Raw genomic sequence first — 20,242 nt, 5'->3', positions numbered from 1 at the left:
TAATTGCAACCACAAAATCTATATGACTGCTAGTGTGTACTGAGATACTGTGCTGTGCCAATGACTCTAAAAGGCTCATGAAACATGTGAGAAATCTTCCAACATCCTCATTACCTAGAGATCATTCATTCCCTTCAGAACTGAGGAAACTGAGGTTCTGAGAGGCAAAGTGACTTGCTGTTGTAGGGACCGGGTCCAAGTGAGAATGTTCACAGTGGAGTAGTCCAGTCCATGGCACAGTCTGGAATGTGAAGCTGGCTTCTTTAGTAAACCATCTCATTTTATCCCCGCCACTTGTGTACAGTGAAGAATATTGTTGCCACGTTCCTGGGGCTTCCCAGAATCCCTAATACTACCGTGATTTTATACTAACACATAAAATGAGGCGCAGAAAGGTAAAGTTACTTGCCCTGAATCACACAGCTAGTAAGCAAATCTGTACCCAAGCTTGCCTGGCCCCAAAGCCCATATACTCAACTACAGTGCCGTAACTAACTCATCCACCAAAAAAATATGAAATAAGAGCACTATAAATAATCAGATTGCAACACAACATAAAATAAGGGGACTTCCCTGGTGGTCCAGTGGTTAATACTCTGCACTGACACGGCAGAGGCTGCGTGTTCAATCCCTGGTCCGGGAAGCTCGGCATGCCACAGGGTGTGGCCCAAAGCAAGCAAACAAAACAAAATAAGGAAATAACGTTTAGAGCCACACAGTTTGCCCAGAAGTGGTGGGCTTTCTGGGGGGGAGGTGTGTCATCAGAGAAAAGATAGCCATCTGGAGAAAAAATAATCAATGCTACAAACAAAAGGATGGATCTGCTCTGGGAGGAGGGGATAAGGAGGAGAAGAGAGCGAAAGGGATGGTGTTCCTTGCTCCAATTCTGGATTCTTCTGGAAGATCTCAGGCCTTCCTAATACTTCCACAGACCAGCTCTAAACATCCAGCTGTTCCATCCTCCATATTTAAGGACTACCAAATATTTCATTTCCTTTTCTCCCCTCTTCCCGACTTCACAAGTGTAGTAAAAAGTTAATGAATCTGTAAATTGCTCACTGGCTTTAAAAAATGAGAAAAAAAGCAGTTAATGGAAATTTTAATGAAAACACCCTATCCGCATAACTGATGGCAAACCGAGGGCTGAAATACCTGGGATTTCACGGCTCAAACTGGGTGTCACGAAAGCTTGCACACATTTATGGAAAGCGGGGTTCCAAGCTCATCGATATTTGAAAGACGACAAAGTCTCCACTCCAGGCTTCAGAGCGGCACTGTGCATGACATCTACCCTAAGGAAAACATCATCAGCACGTTCCAGCATCAAATTGGGAGACCCTGTTTCTGAGAAAAGGAAAATGGCAGAGAACCAGGAATCTGTTCCGAGGCAAGAGGCCAAGGTTTGGGACTCAACTCCAGGAACGGTAAAAGTCGTGATAACTGAGGAGCTATCACGTTCTTCTGGGGTTCTCAAGAAGTCTATCACCATGCAATTAATTGCCTGAGTTTCCCTCCTCTGGAAATGCAAGTTGATAGGAGAAGGGTACCTGCATTTTGGAAAAATATCCCAGGCCACGTGGGCACATCCTCCCTATTCAAAAGTACCACTTCGATGTTTATTCTACGTCAAGCACATAGCCACAAACTTCACAGACTTTATTTCTCATACACACCCCCTACAACATGGAAAGGTAAATACGACTAGCCTCATTTTAATCTCGCAAGGAGAGGAAGGTTCAGAGAAGTGAAGTGACCATCTCAAAGTCACACAACACAGCTAGTGGATCGACATCAAGGTGGGCAGATACTTGGGCAGTCAGCACTCAAAAAAATCACCAGGCTTTCTTCAAAAGCCTCTAACAGGCCTCCAGCCTCCATCCAAAGCCCTCCAATCCAACAGCCTCCACCGACAGCCTGCATGGTCTTTGTAAGATATAAATACAACCGTTCCCATTTAAACCCTTCACAGGGTCCCCTTCTCCTGCAAGGCAAACACCACAATCCTTACACCTAATGTTCCAGCCACATAAAGCTTCCTGCATCTGCTCCCCACACTCACTGCCTGGCTAACTCTCCTCCTCATCCTTCAAGTCTCATCTTAGACATCACCTCCATCTAGAAACTCCTCAACTTCCCCACCCTGCCCTACTCCACCTCCCATCCCTGCCCCAAGCCACCCTAGGCAGGGCTGGATCCCCTCTGCTGTACATTCTTCTCAATGGCCCCACTGCTCCACTACCTACCTGCCTGCCTTCTTCCCCAGGCTGTGGGTGGCCCCCAGGCACAGACCAATGCTTGTTTACCTCTGAGCACATACAGTTCCTGGCCAGGAAAAGAGACCTGGAAAATGCTGAGGATGGATGGGCAGGGTGGCAGGAGATCGCTCTACAGCATCCTTGTCACATGACAGGCTCAAACCCTGAAGCAGGTCTGGCTCTGTCCAGCCTCCCCGAGGGAGATCACACAAATCAGCAGCCTACAGATATTGGGGGTGATGGAGTGTTGGCAAGAGCAGGAAGAAATGTCATTTTCCCCAAAACATCCACCTCCTTGCTTGTTCCCTCTTTTCTCAGTGGCTCTAAAAGTATAAAGAGAGTTGAGATAGAGAGTCAAAGAAATGAGAGCCAGAGGAGCAGAGAGAGACAGCAAAGTACAGGAGGACAGGAAGAGGATGCCATGAGCAGGTGCGGAAGGCAGTGGGGACAGGCCAGAGTTTGTCCTAAGGGTGAGGGGGACCAAAGGCAAAGCTACTGGACGCAGACTCCCGCCGGCCAGTAGCCAGGGCTCCCAAAGAAACACACGGGGACAAGAAATACCTGGAAATGGTAACAGCCACTTTCAGTTTCCGGAGATTTTGAAGCCTCTTTCTCTTTGTTTTTCCCCTAAACCAGTTACAATTAGCATTGAGGGATATAATTACGTTGTTAGTCTAATTGCCTGTTTGAAGCAGGATCTACGGGGGTTTAATGGAAGATTTGAGGAGGGAGGGCAGATAAAATAAAAAGTCAGGATAATCACAGAAGAGACGTGCAATGTGACTTTCTTCCCAGGTAGAGACGAGGCCTGAACTGCACCAGAGACCGGGGAATTGCCTCCCGCGCCAACTCACTCGCCCGGCTGGGCAGGGAACGGCGCTACCGGGCGGCACGACTTCACTGGAAATTGATTTTGGAGACGCTGACCTAATTAATCAGGAAACGATCCTAGAAAGGCCCTCGGATTTGGAGCCGGTGCACTATTATTGGCAGTGACACATTTACACATTGGCGGGCAGTGCTTTCCCCCGTGGAAGCCAGTGTGGTGGCAGCTGGTTGAGCAGGGCTGTACGGGGCCAGAGACCTGCCTCCACTATGGGAGGCTGGTGCTGAGCAGAGAGAGCACACGGTTCTGTGGCCGTGGGGACCGAAGTCAGAGGCAGGCAGCTCTGAGCTCAGGATGAAGAGGCACTTTCTCCTCCAGGCAAAGAGGACAGCTGAGAGGTAGTGAGCATCCTGACAACAGAGGCGTTCAAGTTCGATGACCTTGTGGTGAGAAGGCAGAGGAATCAACCCGGAGGAAGAACCAAATGCCTTTGAGGGACTGTACAAACCACACCACAGGCTTCCCAGGTGGCACAGTGGTAAAGAATCCACCTGCCACTGCAGGAGACACAGGAGATGTGGATTCGATTCCTGGGTCAGGAAGACCCCCTGGAGTAGAAAACGGCAACCCACTCAGGTATTCTTGCCTGGAAAATTCCATGGACAGAGGAGCCTGGTGTGCTACAGTCGCACACCACTGAAAAGAAAGTGGAAGTGTTAGCTGCTCAGTCGTGTCTGTCTCTGCGCAACCCCATGGACAGAAGACCCCATGGACTGTAGGCTGCCAGGCTCCTCTGTCCATGGGATTCTCCAGGCAAGAATACTAGAGTGGGTTGCCATTTCCCATTTCCTTCTCCAGGGGATCTTCCCAACCTAGGGATCAAACCTGGGTCCCCTGCATTGTAGGCAGATTCTTTACCAGGCAAGAATACTAGAGTGGGTTGCCATTTCCCATTTCCTTCTCCAGGGGATCTTCCCAACCTAGGGATCAAACCTGGGTCCCCTGCATTGTAGGCAGATTCTTTAATGTCAGAGCCACCAGGAAAGCCTGGGCACACACACCAAAACCACTCCTATCTCCAGACCACAGAGAGGAAATCCAGGAAGGTAGCACACTTTCCAACCCAAGCCATAAGTGTAGCGATAACGCCACCATACGCATCTGAGCCTGTATACACATCTCATCCGCGGAGGGCATTGCCTTCTGAATCGTTACACCTGGTATTGCCATGATGCCAGGGGTTCCCATCTGTTCACCTCAGCACAGCTGGCTCCCAGCACAATGCCTGGCACAGAGTAGGCACTCAAAAGTAGGTGGATCAACCTACTGAAGCATCAACCACAGCTGATGAAATGACACATGTCCTTTTAATCAAGTAAGTTTCTGTCTGTAAACATCTCAGCTTCAGATTCAGAGGAGAGGGCTTCTTGTCGTTGTTGCTTAGTCGCTAAGTTGTGTCCGACTCTTTTGCGACCCCATGGATTGTAGCCCACCATGCTCCTCTGTCCAGGGGATTTCCCAGGCAAGAATACTGGAATGGGTTGCCAGTTCCTTCTCCAGGGGATCCTCCCAACCCAGGGATCGAACCAGCAGGTTATTGAACATAGAGAGGGCTTAGATTCTTTCCAGAACCCTCCAATTCCCAAGGCCACACACCTTCTCAGATCCTCCTCTGAGTCTGACGACTGCAAAGCTGTGAGGTCCAGGAGGGCAAATCTCTTTAGAGCCCTGAAACATTCCACAGAAAAGTGTGAGGCTTTGGGTCGGCAGGCAAAGACTGCTTGCCACTCCACGGTCTGCCTTCCTCCTCCGCCCCACCTCCTGACTAGCTTGTGCCTACAAGACAAGAACGGCCACATTCTAAACTTCAGGGATGCCTGAGAGAAGTGAGTTCTGCTGAATTTTCTGCATTTTCCACATTCGGGTTGACAATGGGGCTAGAGTGCGTTTGAGGTCCTCCAAACAAAGGGAGCAAAAATTCCACCGCACCGTTTATGGAGCTGCACTGCACATATGACCCAGGGCAGACAGATTCACTGAAATCCAATAAAGATGAGAGGCAGGGAAGACTGCTCTGCCTGGCGAGAGCCACAGCATCTCCTTCCATGCAACCTGCCTGGCTCTGCCAACAACCAATGGGAGGACAAATGGCTGACTGGATGCTCTTTGCTAAGGGCAACAAGATGGTGGCCAAGGGGATACTCTGGACTCACCCCTTACCCCCACGTTGCTACAGGGTTTCCAATTTAAAGGCCTTTTAAATGTCTGAGGCAGCTGAGCAGTTATTTTTGGGGGCGGGGGGCGGAAGAGGATGGGGCAGGAGGAGGAGTAGAAGTTTTACTTCTAAAACAAAAACAGAGCCATGGCACTTATTTTTCAAGTGGAGACAACTGTTGGCTGTTTTCACTTGACAAAAGGCTAGAAGACCTTGTACCTGCTCAAAAGCGCCCACATCAGGGCTGGTTCCAGCTGCAGAGAGCAGCTAGGGAGAGTGGCAGGCCTGGTCCCAAACCAGAAATGTGATCCCGAGCTTTGTAACACAGGCCAAAACTCTTCATTCAGTTCAGTTCCATTGAACAATCACTTAATAATCAGAGGAAGCACGTGGCCATGGGAACTGGAAGGTTCTAGAAGTCTATATGTCCAGTCCTGTGCGGGACTTAATGGACACCTAAGGAACGTGCTATGGAGGAGGGCCAGGATGCTGTCTCCTGGAAACTGCATCAGTGTCGTGTTGTTCAATTGTTAAGTCGTGCCCAACTCTTTGCGACCCCATGGACTACATACAGCACACCAGGCTTCCCTGTCCTTCACCATCGCCTGGAGTTAGCTCAAACTCATGTCCATTGAGTTCGTGATGCCATCCAACCATCTCAGCCTCTGTCGCCTCCTTCTCCTCTTGCCCTCAATCTTTCCCAGCATTTGGGTCTTTCCCAATGAATCAGCTCTTCTCATCAGGTGGCCCATGTATTGGCGCTTCAGCTTCAGTATCAAGTCCTTCCAGTGACTATTCAGGGTTGATTTCCTTTAGGACTGACTGGTTGGATCTCCTTGCTGTCCAAGGGACTTTCAGGAGTCTTCTCCAGCACCACAATCCGAAAGCATCAATTCTTCAGCGCTCAGCCTTTCTCATGGCCCAACTCTGATATATGCACTGTGAGTATAGGGTAATCCCTGGTACCAGAGTGTTCACTGTACATGTACTAAGTACTTGACACACATCACCTCTTTTAATCCTAAGAGTAATGTTGCAGGGTAGGCATTCTACACCTCAACTGGCCAGATGAGGAAACAGAACTACTAAGATTTAAGTATCTTGTTTACATGAATGAGCCCAGGTTCAAATCCAGCTCTAATGGATTCCCAAATACCCTGGAAGATCCCAACCCACTGATGGATAACAATTCATTAAAAAGCCCCAGGACAGACTGTCAAGAGATCCAGATGGGCATGAGCTTGCTTCTCTCCTTCATTCTACAAACCTTCTCTGAGCCCCTCCTCTTAATCAGACACTCGATCTACACGGTTTGAGTGAAGGGTGGCGTGTAAAAACAGTGGGTCCACTTGGAAAGGGACAGAAGAGATTATTCCTGAAAACAGAACAAGGATTAGAGAATCACGGACAGGAGAAGGCAGGCCCTTCCAGAGCCATGCAAAACAGAAAGAATAGGCTGCTGGAAGAATCGGGTGAAGTCCATCACTGGAAATGAGAAGGACCACCCTGGCTGGGAATCCTGTCTCAGGGACAGACATCTAGGAAGGTTCCCTTGGATAACCAACCAGCCACCCGTTATCTCCCCTTCAGCTCTGTAAGCACAAATGAGTCTAAGAGCATGAGACCCCCAGCTTGCAAGCTGCCACTTATACACACTCTGCCACCCACCTGCTCCCCATCACACCCCTGCAAGGGGTGTTTTCCCACCCTGCTGCAGAGAAGAGGAGACAGAAGCATACAGATCCTCACTGCTTGGCCCACAATCAGTAGAGAAATGTAAGGGTCTGTGATGGTGATTAACATCCCAGCTTGCCCCCCACCTCGCGGAAGTAATTACACACGGGGTCAGGTCTGGAGCTCTTCCCTCTAGGTACTGTGTCTGCAGTCAGGGGAATGATGGGGGAGGGTGTGTGTCTTGAAGGAGCGAGAGGCTGTCTGTCTCTCTGAACTCAGAGGAAGTCCCAGGACTCCTTGTTTCCTTGGCAAACAGTTTCTAGACCCATCACCTATAAATTGCCTGAATTCTTTTTTTTTTGGAAGGTTTTCCCCACTTCACTAATTGCTTTCACTGCCTTTTTCTCTACAAATTTAATTAACCTGCTGTGTGACCATGGGTTAGGTAAGCCTCCACCCCTCCTCAAACTCAGTTTCCCCTTCTGTAAAGTGAGAGTGGGCTCTAATTTCTCCGAGGTCTGACAGCTCAACAGGATTCTGTGACCAGGCTCGAGCTTAAGCACGTGACCTTGATGCTCCTGGCTGCTTCTATGGCCTAGAGCTCCCTGGAGCACCAAGACCACTCCACTCTGAAGCGCTCCCAGCCCTGACTTGGTGGCGCCAGCTCTCAAGGCCTGGCATTATCCTCTATGAAAAGGCAGGACGACCTCACTTGGCTAAGTCCCTCTGTCCCTGATGGAGCCCCAAAGCTCAAATTTGCCTCTGGCATTTCAGCAGAGCTGCCAGTCCCCGGGTGTAGGAGAAACTCCAGATCAGGGGCTGGATCAAGAGCATAAGCGTGAGGCTGAAATTGTAATAATAATAACTGACATTTATATCACGCCTTTCATCCCCAAATCCCAAATTAATTAACTTTTTACGAGACATTTTTAAACTAGTGCCATTTAATAAAATTCTATTAGGAGAAGTCTTTTTTTTCCCCCAGCCCTATATTTTTATTAACAGCCACCAAAAATATAATTTACAGGCAACTGAAAGCCAGTCAAGAGGGGGACAGGGAGTGGTGGGTTCTGCCGGTGAGAAAGCAGATCAGCACTACCACAGGGGTGGACGCACCCCCCCGCCCCCCGCCCACTGCTTCACTGTTGTGGGTCTGTGCCCTCTGGGGTCCGTGGTCCCTGGTTCCTCTACAAGACTGAATCTCAGCCTTGCATCATTCATATTTTCTAATAATCTATTTTCTGCAGCCACCACAGGAGCTGCTGTGCATAAAACAAGCAAACAAAGCACTCATGGTCCTTGCATTCTTGGGGCACACGACCTAACAGGGTACAAGGATGTTCAATGATTATCTCACTGATAACTGGATAATTATGATTGTGCTGGGTGCAGAGAAGAAAGAGACGTCTCCCCTCCTGACAGCATTAAACAGGGAAACATAATGTAGCCTGGAGTTTGGGGCGGGAGGATCAAGGAAGAAAGACCTCCCAAAAAATGGACATTTAACCTGAAAACTGGTTAGATGCAGCAAGGTCAAGGAGGGGGTGGAAATTGGGGAGGCACAATTCAGGTAACAGGAACAGCCTGTTTGAGGGCTCAGAGGCTGGAAGGCGCCGGGCATGCTGAAGAAGAAGAGAAGGCCCGTCTGGTAAGGTGGAGGGAGGGACAGTGAGAGACGGAGCTGAAGGGAGGACAGAGCCCATAGAATTCCATTCTGAGGGGAAGGGAGAGCTACCCAAGCAGGGGAAAAGCATCAGTATATGTGCCCTTTTGTTTAAAATATTATTTCTTTATTTATGGCTATGCTGGGTCTTCGACGCTGCAGGCGGGCTTTCTCTAGTTGTGGTTCTCGGGCTCTAAAGCGTGGGCTTCAGTAGCTGTGGCCCCCAGGCTTAGCTGCCCCAAGGCATTTGAAATCTTCCCAGACCAGGGATTGAACCCATGTCCCCTGCATTGGCAGGCAGATTCTTAACCACTGGATCACTGAGGAAGTTGGTTCACAGCTGGCTTGTATATTTTTTTCAAGACTTTTGGGGGGCCATTTTTAAAGTCTCTATTTAATTTGTTACAATATTGCTTCTGTATTAGGTTTCGGTTTTTTGGTCAGGAGGCATGTGGGATCTTAGCCCTTCCCACCAGGGATTGAACCTGCGCCCCTGGCATTGCAAGGAGAAGTCTTAACCACTGGACCGCCGGGGAGGTCCTTGGTCTGGATATTCCTTTGTGTCTGCGGAGTATCACCTTCTCACGTGCACCCGTTACAGCCACACTTGTCCAACATGATGGCCACTAGCCACATGTGACTTTGCATTTGAAACATTGTAATGAATCCAAAGTGAGACTGGCTATATGTGGAAAATATAGATTTCAAGCACTTTGTACAAAATTAAAAATATAATAATACAGTATATAATATAATAATATAGTAGCTTAAAAGAATTTTTAGATTGGTTACATGTTGAAGCGATAACATTTTGGAGGTACAGGGCTAAATAAATTATATTACTAACATTAATTTCAACTGTCATTTTCTCCTCTATTGTGGATACTACAAAATTTAAATTACGTATGTGGCTTACATTATATTTTGACTGGACACATCTGTGTTATGAATTTAAGAACAAGAATTTTAAACAAAATCTTTATCCATCTACTTCAGAGGGAAGATGAGCGTACGTGGCTACTGTGGCTAGTTTAGGCTCAGGAGTGTATTTATCCGGCCCTCTCTCCATTATCCCACAAAACAGAACGAAAGGGTGGGAAGGGGAGGAATTCCCCATGCAACCAGAACCATGCAGAGCGGGAACAGGCGGCGAGGGGAGTAGAAGTTCTAAGAGGCAAACCAGCTCCATCTGTCACCATCACATTCCCCATGCAGTTTTAGCAAAGGAAAAAAAAAAAGGAGGCGGTTAGTAATAAAGAGAAAACCTAAAAGCCCAAAACTTCTGACTCACATTCCCTGAGTCAGAGTAAATAAGGTCGGGGAAGGTCAGGTTTCTCCAGAGTTACCTGGCCTCCATTTCAAAATTCAAGGCCAAGCTCTCTTTCCTGACATTGGCAACAGACAGGACACAGGTCATGGCGGGCTGAGTCCCTCTTCATCCTTGTTTCTCTCAACCTCCCACAACAGGTTTCACCAGCTAGTGGCCTGGAATGGGTTTGGGGAGTTTTTACATTATTTTAAAATTTTTCAATGAGTTTCCATAATTAGAAATTTAGGAAATGTTACATAAAATTCTAGATCTAGAGCTTCTCTTTAAAAAAAAAAAAATCCGAAGCTCTGGCCACCCTGGGCCTGTGTTCTGACGTGGCCACAGGCAGGTCTAGCTAAGTGGCAACGGCTCCCCTTAGACGGAACACGCGAGGCTGTGCCCTGCAGACACGCTTTACCTCTCACTGCACTCGCTGGGGATGCTCTGTTCATGCAAGGACCACTGTCCAGAAGGCCCTTCCCTCTCTCATCCACGGCGAGCCCCTCTGTATCCAACACTGCCCTCACCTCTCCAGCTCTCCTGAGTCAGTTGGGTGCGGGGTTTACACTGTCCGCACTCTACGGCACTAATTCAGTCCCATCCTCCTTCCGTCTCCTGTCTCATCAGTGCCAGGCAGAAGAGACGCTCAAAAATGTTTGCTTTGTGAACCATGCCAAGAGCAGAGAAAACACGTTGGAAATCATACCCTAGCCATGTCTCCTCCCCAGCCGAATTTCTCCTGTGACGTTTCCAGATGTGTCTGGGACGGTCGGCAACTTGGTGAAACCAACCTAGAACAATCCTGTAAATAAACTTTCACCAATTACCTCAGAGGCCGAAAAAGCCATTAGAAGTTGGAATCATATGGAGTTTGGAGCGACTCTGAACCCATGTAACCACTCTAAATAGCTCCTTCTGTTGAGCAAACAAGAATTTCTTGATTGCCCTTTTTGAAGTTGCCAGAGCTCTGTCTTCTTGCTATTAAAATGGAGTTTCACAATGGTCCAAACCAGTTCTTCTCGTTTTCTGAAAGAACTGTCTGTCATGCGATCACAAATAAAATCTTTTATAAAACAGCAAAAGCAAGGGCACCTGCCCAGTGAAGTGAGAAGGAATCATGTCTCCAAGCAGGAAAAATGGAGCACTGATTCACCATATGCTCCATAAGCTTTTCCAGAGCACTTACTGTATGCAAGCCCTGGGGATGTGCTGGACAGTCTGTAGTCCAGGAGAGAGTGGCAACAATTAAAGAGGAGACACCAGAGGGCATGTCAGATGGAGATCATGCGCAAAGACGTCCAACTTTTCCTTTAGTCCATTAAAAAGGCTCTGGTAGGCAAGTCTGAAGTCCTTTCTCTTCAGCAAATTAAAGGTTCTTCGAACCCCTGGATCCAGGTGGCGCTAGTGGTCAAGAACCTGCTTGCCAATGCAAGAGGTTGATCCCTGGGTAGGGAAAATTGGCTGGCAACCCACTCCAGTATTCTTGCCTGGAGAATCCCTGGACAGAGGAGCCTGGTGGGCTACAGTCCACAGGGTCGCAAAGAATCAGACATGACAGAAGCGACTTAGCATGCATGCAACCAGAAAGACCAAATATTGGGTTGGCCAAAAAGTTCGTTCAGTTCTATACAATTCTATAGTCTTATGGAAAAAACAGAATAAACTTTTTGGCCAACCCAATAAAATCACTAAAAGGAAAGAACAAGAGAGAAAGGAGAGAGGAGAAAGAAGAGAAGAGACTTACGATTCCAAAGTGATTCAAGTCATACCCCTCTGTGTGAAATTAAAAAAAAAAAAAAGAATAATAATTACCTATAAACTTATCAAGCTCCATCATCTTGAGTAGAGAGATTGAGGCTCAGAGAAGGTTCCCATCTTGTCCATTCTTCAAAGTCCAGTTCAAAAGCCCATTCGTTCCTCCATCTCTGCTGCCTTCAGGGGATTATAGAGACAGCAGCTGCCACCACTGCCTACTTCCTCCGTGCAGGCACTCCCCAGTGTTTTTCTGGGTCCTGTTTCATCTCCCAGCCACCCTATTGACAAGAGCTGTTCTCACTGCCTTCTACAGATGAGAAATGGGTGGTTTTTGGAGGGTCGACCAGCTGTCCAGCTGCGTGGATTTCCAAGTCATCTGATTAACAGGGCTTCACTGTCTCTCTACTCTGGAGATTCACTACAGGCTCAATACTCACTCATTTCTCCAGAGCGAAGAACAAAACAGAAATAAAGCCTGGAGTTTTGGGAGCACAAAAGCCAAGTGCTGAAGATGAGGAATGAAACAAGACTCTCAAGATACACCCTGATGAAATTTCCTAACTCCAAGAACAAAGAGAAATCCTTAAATGCTTCCATAGAGGGGAAAAAAACCTACAGAGAAACAGGACTCACTCTAGCATCAGACTTCTCAACGGCAGAAGAGCAAGGGTGACAAAGCTCTAAGCAAAAGGGCGTTAAACCTAGAACTCAACTGCAAACCAACTCATCACTCAAGTAGAGGGAAAAATATATATATATCTGACTTCTCAGATAGACAGAGATTCTGGAGCCATCCCAGCACCTTTTCTGAAAAACATAAAGGAAATTAAGTATAAGAAAGAAGACATCAAACAAAACTTTAGAAAGAAGAGAAACTCAACAAAATAGAGTTAGGTCTACAAAGAGTGACTGAATATGCAGCTGTGAAGCCCAAGGCAGCTCTTACATAATTTCCAAAACCACAATGCAGAATTTTTTTAAGCTGGAAATAAAATTCCATATCATATTAACCAAGAACCGATTATAGAGAGAGGATAAGGAAAGCATGGTACATTTAAAGGTCAAATATTTGTGTGTAGGCGGGGAATCTTTGAGGGTAGAGATAATAATTTATTCTTGCCCAAGTTTACATATGTTTGCTAAAAATCTTAGCCTAAGTGAAAAAAATGAGAAATAAGATTATGACTTCCAAATGAGGAAGAATGGAGGTGGGGGGTGGGATTCAAGCGAAAAGGGTAGAAAGGATAAAAAATGGAAGTAAGAAAAACGGAGACTAAAGAAAACTTTGGCAATCCAGCACTAAGCAGGAGAAGAACATCATGGAAAACCAAAAACAAATTAAAGTAGCAGAAGGAAGTTGAAACTTAAAACAAGCAAACACAATAAATATGGATGGCTCAGATGGTCAAGAATCTGCCTGCAATGCAGGAGATCAGTTTCATCCCTGGGTCGGGAAGATCCCTGGAAGAAGGGAATGGCTACCCACTCCAGTATTCTGGCCTGGAGAATCCCATGGACTGAGGAGCCTGGCAGGCTATAGTACAAAGAACGCCGAAGGAGTCGGACATAACTGAGCTATTAACACACTCTGCATCTACACATAAATTCCCCAATTGAATAAACAATGTATCACAGATGGGGGGATGTAGGGCAGGACAGAAGCTAAAACAAAAAGACCCAGAAAGGCTAAAATAGAAAGGATTATGATGGCATGAGATGATAATGAGGAAAGCTGGGTGAAGGGTACATGCGGACTATGAGCATTCCTGCTGCAACTCTTCATGAAGTCTTAAATTACTTTAAAACAATTTTTTTTAAAAAAGAACAAGGAATTGACAAAATGACACCAGGCATATGTCAATAAAATGCAGAAATGGCAACAGACTTCAAGGTAAAAAGTAAGAATCACAAAGGGCAAAAATAATTTTTCAATTGATACTAAATTTAACCACTAAAAAACTATTACTATATTCATTACGTACACAGAGCAAAAATTGTTGAAAATACAAGGAGAAATGTAAAAAACCTTAGTTATAAAAAGAGACAGTGGCATACTTCCTAGAAATGGACAGATTATGAGGATTTAAAAAACGGGGGTAGAAAATAAATAAAAAATAAAAAAATAAAATAAATAAAAAATGGGGGTGGGCAATAAAGGACTTGAAAAACACAAACAGTTTAATATATTTTTGTATGTGTTTATAAAACAATGCACATCTTTTCAAAAATCCATGGAACAATTACACACTGATCATGTGATGGGCCACAAAGAAAACCTCAATAATTTTTTTTAAAGTCAGAAATTACACAGGCCATATTCTCTGACCACAAAGCAATAAAACTAAAAATTAAACAAAAAGAGAGCCACAAAAAATTTAACCACTTGGAAATGTAATCCAAAGGTTATTTAGAGGAATATTTTTTAAAGAGAAATTAAACTGCAGCCTTTTTAAAAATGAACAATGCGAGTACTATACAGCAAAACCCATGGGATACTTCTGAACTGTCACTCATAAAATAAATGAATAAACGACAAATGGAAATAGACCAAAAGTCAAAAATGAAGAAAAATAATCAGAAGTTAAAGAAACAGAAAACAAAAGACTTGACAACAAAAGCAAGGGCAAGTTCTTTGAAATTATGAATAAAATAGCTAACCCTGCCTGTTCCCTCAATATGTCTGGCCAAGAAAATAAAAAGATAAATTTAAAACACTAAGAAATGAGAAGGAGGCGGTAACTCAGAACCAAAAGTATGGATAGAAAGAGAGAAAGAGGAAGAAAGACTTTTTATTAACATACATTTTAAATGCATACAAGATAGATCTGTTTCTAAATAGAAAACCTGAGTAGACCAACAATTAGATGAAGAAATTTGAATTATAAAATTATTGGGAATGTTCAAATAATTTTACTGGCAAATTCTACCAAATCCTCAATAAACAGATTATATTTATATTTTCTAAATTGTTGGGGGGAGAGCAACATCCCAGTTCTTCCTACAAAGCCAAACTACTTCTCCAATTAAAACAACGATCATTTAAAAGATAAAATTATAGATAAATCTTAAATAAATTCAGACCCCAAAATCCTACATAACTGTTAGCAAATAAGTTGCTGTTGTTCAGTCTCTGAGTCATGTCTGACTCCTTTTGACCCCATAGACTGTAGCCCACCAGGCTCCTCTGTCCATGCCGATTTCCTGGCAAGAATACTGGAGTGTGGGTTACCATTTCCTTCTCCAGGGGATCTTTCAGATCAGGGATCAAATATGTGTCTCCTGCATTGGCAGGTGGATTCTTTACCCAGTGAGCCACCAGAGAAGCCATAGCAAATAAGACATGGCACTAAATCACAAAAGTAATACAACTCTAAAAATAAGCATCAACCTATGTCTTCTGGATTTTGAGTTTCATTCTTGGTTTTTTTTTAAAGATCAACATAATTCACTAGGAATTTTTTAAAACATCCACATGAAGGGTATCTCTCCAAAACCTCCCTCCAACACTTAATATAACGCCAGAGCTACTTCAGTTAAAGTCAGGAATAACCAAGAATGCCCAATATCACTATCATATTATTCAAAACTATTCTGGAGATCTCAGCCAATGTAAAAAGACTGGAGAAAAGAAAATAAAAGTGTAAAAGAAGAGACAAACCTGCCATGATTTGCAGATACAACTGTCTACACTTAAAAAATATTCCAAGAGAATCAACTGAAAAAGATTATAATAAAAGAGAATTCAGCAAACCAGCCAGATCCAGGAAAAATATTCAGAAGTCAGTGGTTTGCCAACATCAACAATAATCAATTAGAAAATTTAATGGGAGGAAGAATCCCCTTCCCATGAGTAACTTAAGTTATAAAACACCAAGAAGCAAACCTAGTACAGTTTGAAGGATTGTATAGTAACAGGCTTTGTCGTCTTAGGCTCCAAAATCACTGTGGATAGTGACTGCAGCCATGAAATTAAAAGATGCCTGCTCCTTGGAAGAAAAGCTATGACAAACTTAGACAGCATATTAAAAAGCAGAGACATCACTTTGACAACAAAGGTCTGTATAGACAAAGCTATGGTTTTTCCCAACAACCATGTATGGATGTGAGTGTTGGCCCATAAAGAAGGCTTCAGTTCAGTTCAGTTGCTCAGTCGTCTCCGACTCTTTGCGACCCCATGAATCGCAGCATGCCAGGCCTCCCTGTCCATCACCAACTCCTGGAGTTTACCCAAACCCATGTCCATCGAGTTGGTGATGCCATCCAACCATCTCATCCTCTGTCGTCCCCTTCTCCTCCTGCCCCCAATCCTTCCCAGCATTAGGGTCTTTTCCAATGAGTCAACTCTTCACATCAGGTGGCCAAAGCATTGGAGTTTCAGCTTCAACATCAGTCCTTCCAGTGAACACCCAGGACTGATCTCCTTTAGGATGGACTGGTTGGATCTCCTTGCAGTCCAAGGGACTCTCAAGAGTCTTCTCCAACACCACACTTCAAAAGCATCAATTCTGCGGCGCTCACCTTTCTTCATCGTCCAACTTGCACATCCATACATGACCACTGGAAAAACCATAGCCTTGACTAGACAGAATTTTGATGGCAAAGTAATGTCTCTGCTTTTAAATATGCTATCCAGGTTGGTCATAACCTTCCTTCCAAGGAGTAAGCGTCTTTTAATTTCATGGCTGCAACCACTATCTGCAGTGATTTTGGAGCCCCAAAAAATAAAGTCTGACACTGTTTCCACTGTTTCCCCATCTATTTCCCATGAAGTGATGGGACCAGATGCCATGATCTTAGTTTTCTGAATGTTGAGCTTTAAGCCAACTTTTGCACTCTCCTCTTTCACCTTCATCAAGAGGCTCTTTAGTTCTTCTTCACTTTCTGCCATAAGGGTGGTGTCATCTGCATATCGGAGGTTATTGATATTTCTCCCGGCAATCTTGATTCCAGCTTGTGTTTCTTCCAGCCCAGCGTTTCTCATGATGTACTCTGCATATAAGTTAAATAAGCAGGGTGACAATATACAGCCTTGACGTACTGCTTTTCCTATTTGGAACCAGTCTGTTGTTCCATGTCCAGTTCTAACTGTTGCTTCCTGACCTGCATACAGGTTTCTCAAGAGACAGGTCAGATGGTCTGGTATTCCCATCTCTTTCAGAATTTTCCACAGTTTATTGTGATCCACACAGTCAAAGGCTTTGGCATAGTCAATAAAGCAGAAATAGATGTTTTTATGGAACTCTCTTGCTGTTTCGATGATCCAGCGGATATTGGCAATTTGATCTCTGGTTCTTCTGCCTTTTCTAAAACCAACTTGAACATCTGGAATTTCACGGTTCACATATTGCTGAAGCCTGGCTTGGAGAATTTTGAGCATTACTTTGCTAGCATGTGAGATGAGTGCAATTGTGCAGTAGTTTGAGCATTCTTTGGCATTGCCTTTCTTTGGGATTGGAATGAAAACTGACCTTTTCCAGTCCTGTGGCCACTGCTGAGTTTTCCAGATTTGCCGGCATATCGAGTACAGCACTTTCACAGCATCATCTTTGAGGATGTGAAATAGCTCAAATGGAATTCCATCACCTCTACTAGCTTTGTTCATAGTGATGCTTTCCAAGGCCCACTTGACTTCACATTCCAGGATGTCTGGCTCTAGGTGAGTGATCACACCATCGTGATTATCTGAGTCGTGAAGATCTTTTTTGTACAGTTCTTCTGTGTCTTCTTGCCACCTCTTCTTAATATCTTCTGCTTCTGTTAGGTCCATATCATTTCTGTCCTTTATCAAGCCCATCTTTGCATGAAATGTTCCCTTGGTAGCTCTAATTTTCTTGAAGAGATCTCTAGTCTTTCCCAATCTGTTGTTTTCCTCATTTGTTTGCACTGATCGCTGAAGAAGGCTTTCTTATCTCTCCTTGCTATTCTTTGGAACTCTGCATTCAGATGGGAATATCTTTCCTTTTCTCCTTTGCTTTTCACTTCTCTTCTTTTCACAGCTATTTGTAAGGCCTCCTCAGACAGCCATTTCGCTTTTTTGCATTTCTTTTCCATGGTAATGGTCTTGATCCCTGTCTCCTGTACAGTGTCACGAACCTCTGTCCATAGTTCATCAGGCACTCTGTCTATCAGATCTAGTCCCTTAAATCTATTTGTCACTTCCACTGTATAATCATAAGGGATTTGAGTTAGGTCATACCTGAATGGTCTAGTGGTTTTCCCTACTTTCTTCAATTTAAGTCTGAATTTGGCAATAAGGAGTTCATGATCTGAGCCACAGTCTGCTCCCGGTCTTGTTTTTGCTGACTGTATAGAGCTTCTCCATCTTTGGCTGCAAAGAATATAATCAATCTGATTTCGATGTTGACCATCTGGTTAGCAGCAAAGAATTGATACTTTTGAATTGTGTTGTTGGAGAAGACTCTTGAGAGTCCTTTGGACAGCAAAGAGATCAAACCAGTCAATCCTAAAGGAAATAAACCCTGAATACTCACTGGAAGTACAGATGCAGAAACTGAAGCTAGAATAGTTTGGCCACTTGATGCAAAGAGCAACTCACTGGAAAAGACCCTGATGCTGGAAAGACTGAGGGCAAGAGGAAAAGGGGACAGCAGAGGACGAGATGGTTGGATGGAATCATCGACTCAATGGGCATGAGTCTGAGCAAACTCTGGGAGATGGCGAAGGACAGGAAAGCCTGGCGTGCTGCAGTCCATGGGATCACAAAGAGTCGGACATGACTGAGTGACTGAACAAGAACAATTATTATAAAACAGCTGGGGAAAAAATTGCACAGAATTAGATAAACTGATCAGTTTAGGAGAATAACAAGTCCAGAGGCAGACTTATGTACATGTGAGAATTTAGACAGTTGTGAACATGTCATTTCAGATCAGTAGGAGAAGGACAGACTATTCACTAACAATAATGATGCTTTCTGATACTAGTACTGAAAAGGTTACACCTTTACGTCCAGGTATTCCTGCAAAAATTGCTTGGCCTGAATCTCAGAACAAGGAAACATCAGACATACCCAAATGGAGGGATAGTCTACAAAATAACCAAAAAAAAAAAAAGTTCAAGCTCAGGAAGGACAAAAGCAAGACAGAAGAAACAATCCAGATGTAAAAAGACAAAAAAGACAGGACAATGGAAAATTTAGCTTGTGACCTGAGGTTTTCTTTTCCTACAGAGCAGGGGTGCCCAAGCCCTGGGCCAAGGACCAGTACCGTGTTAGGAACCCAGCTGCAGAGCAGGAGGTGAGCAGTGAGTGAGCCAGCAAAGTTTCATCTGTATTTACAGTTGCTCCCCAATGCTTTTATTACCGCCTGAGCTCCGCCTCCTGTCAGATCGGGGCAGCATTAGATTTTCACAGGAGCTTGTACACTGCTGTGAACTGCATATGCACGAGATTTGTTTCCTGCTCTATGAGAATCATCCTGAAACCATTTGCCACCCGCTCCGATCTGTGGAAAAACTGTCTTCCAGGAAACCAGTTTCTGGTGCCAAAAAGGTTGGGGACAACTGCTACAGAGGACATTACTGAAACAGATGGTTAAACAGGAATAAAGTTTGCAGACTTGCTAATAGTATTCCACCAGTGTTAATTTCCTGATTTTGATCACTGAAGTGTGATATTATAAGCAAATATCCTTGTTTTTAAGAAATACATCCTGAAGTATTTAAGGGTAAAGGGATATCAGGCCTGCAACTGTGACTCAAATGGTTTAGACAAAGGATTAAACAGAGAGCTGGGGGAGGGGGGCAGAGTGAGGGGGCGGGAAGCCAAACACAGGAATGTTACTTTTGGGGGAACTGGAGTGAAAGTGATAGAGAAATTCTTTGCACTAGTTGTAAACTTTTCTATAAGCCTGAAATTATGACAAAATAAGTTTTTAAAAAGAAAAATGTAAGTTGCAAGACCCCTTGGGATAGTTGTGGTTTCATCCTTATACGGCATTATTATAAACATGTCTGGGAATTATAAACACCAAATTGTAGATTCCTGGTACCTCTGCAGGGAGTGGACTGACCCTGGAGAAGGGGGTCTCAACTCTGTCAAGTTTTATTAAATAAAATCAGATGTGGCAAAAACAAATAAATAAAATTTAGAAATAGATAAGAGTGGGACACCTGGAAAAATACGTAAAAATAAATGCCAGGATTAAATAGCAAAACAGTAAAGCAAACACTAAATAAATACAGGAGACTTTTTAAAAATAATATTGGAGGTATTTCTAAGCATCTTCAGAAAATAAAAAAAAAAAGTAGAAAAAGAAGGAAAGAAAGTGATAGTCACTCAGTCATGTCCAACTCTTTGCAACCCCACGGACTGCAGCCTGCCAGGTTCCTCTGTTCATGGGATTTTCCAGGCAAGAATATTGCAGTGGGTTGCCATTTCCTTCTCCAAGGGATCTTCCCATCCCAGGGATCGGACCCAGGTCTACTGCATTGCAGGCAGATTCTTTACACTGTCTGAGCCACCAGGGAAGCTCTTCAGAATATAAAATAAAACAATGACAAAAATTAATATAATACTTACCAATCT

General features: G+C 44.5%; 1 protein-coding gene across 35 annotated transcripts in view; it reads right to left on the bottom strand.

Moving 5' to 3' along the window:
• The window catches only part of ZNF618 (zinc finger protein 618), a 200,324-nt gene that overhangs the window by 106,732 nt on the left and 73,350 nt on the right, over window positions 1–20,242 (bottom strand). For 4 of the 35 annotated variants that reach the window (XM_081574724.1, XM_081574761.1, XM_081574742.1 and 1 more), the window contains exon 1: window positions 5,516–5,674. The exons of 27 other annotated variants lie outside the window; for them this stretch is intronic. The gene's annotated coding sequence lies outside the window, so the exon portion shown is untranslated. Of the gene's footprint in view, window positions 1–4,737; window positions 4,810–5,515; window positions 5,675–20,242 lie in introns of those variants that run through there. 4 more of the 35 variants (XM_081574692.1, XM_081574887.1, XM_081574775.1 and 1 more) reach the window with 3 other exon arrangements.

Source organism: Giraffa tippelskirchi, chromosome 1 (genome assembly GCF_054371585.1).
Source record: "Giraffa tippelskirchi isolate mGirTip1 chromosome 1, T2T-mGirTip1v1.2.pri, whole genome shotgun sequence".
NCBI lineage: Eukaryota > Metazoa > Chordata > Mammalia > Artiodactyla > Giraffidae > Giraffa > Giraffa tippelskirchi.
Note: the sequence above shows the minus strand (reverse complement) of the source record. Positions and strands in the feature narration are given on the sequence as shown.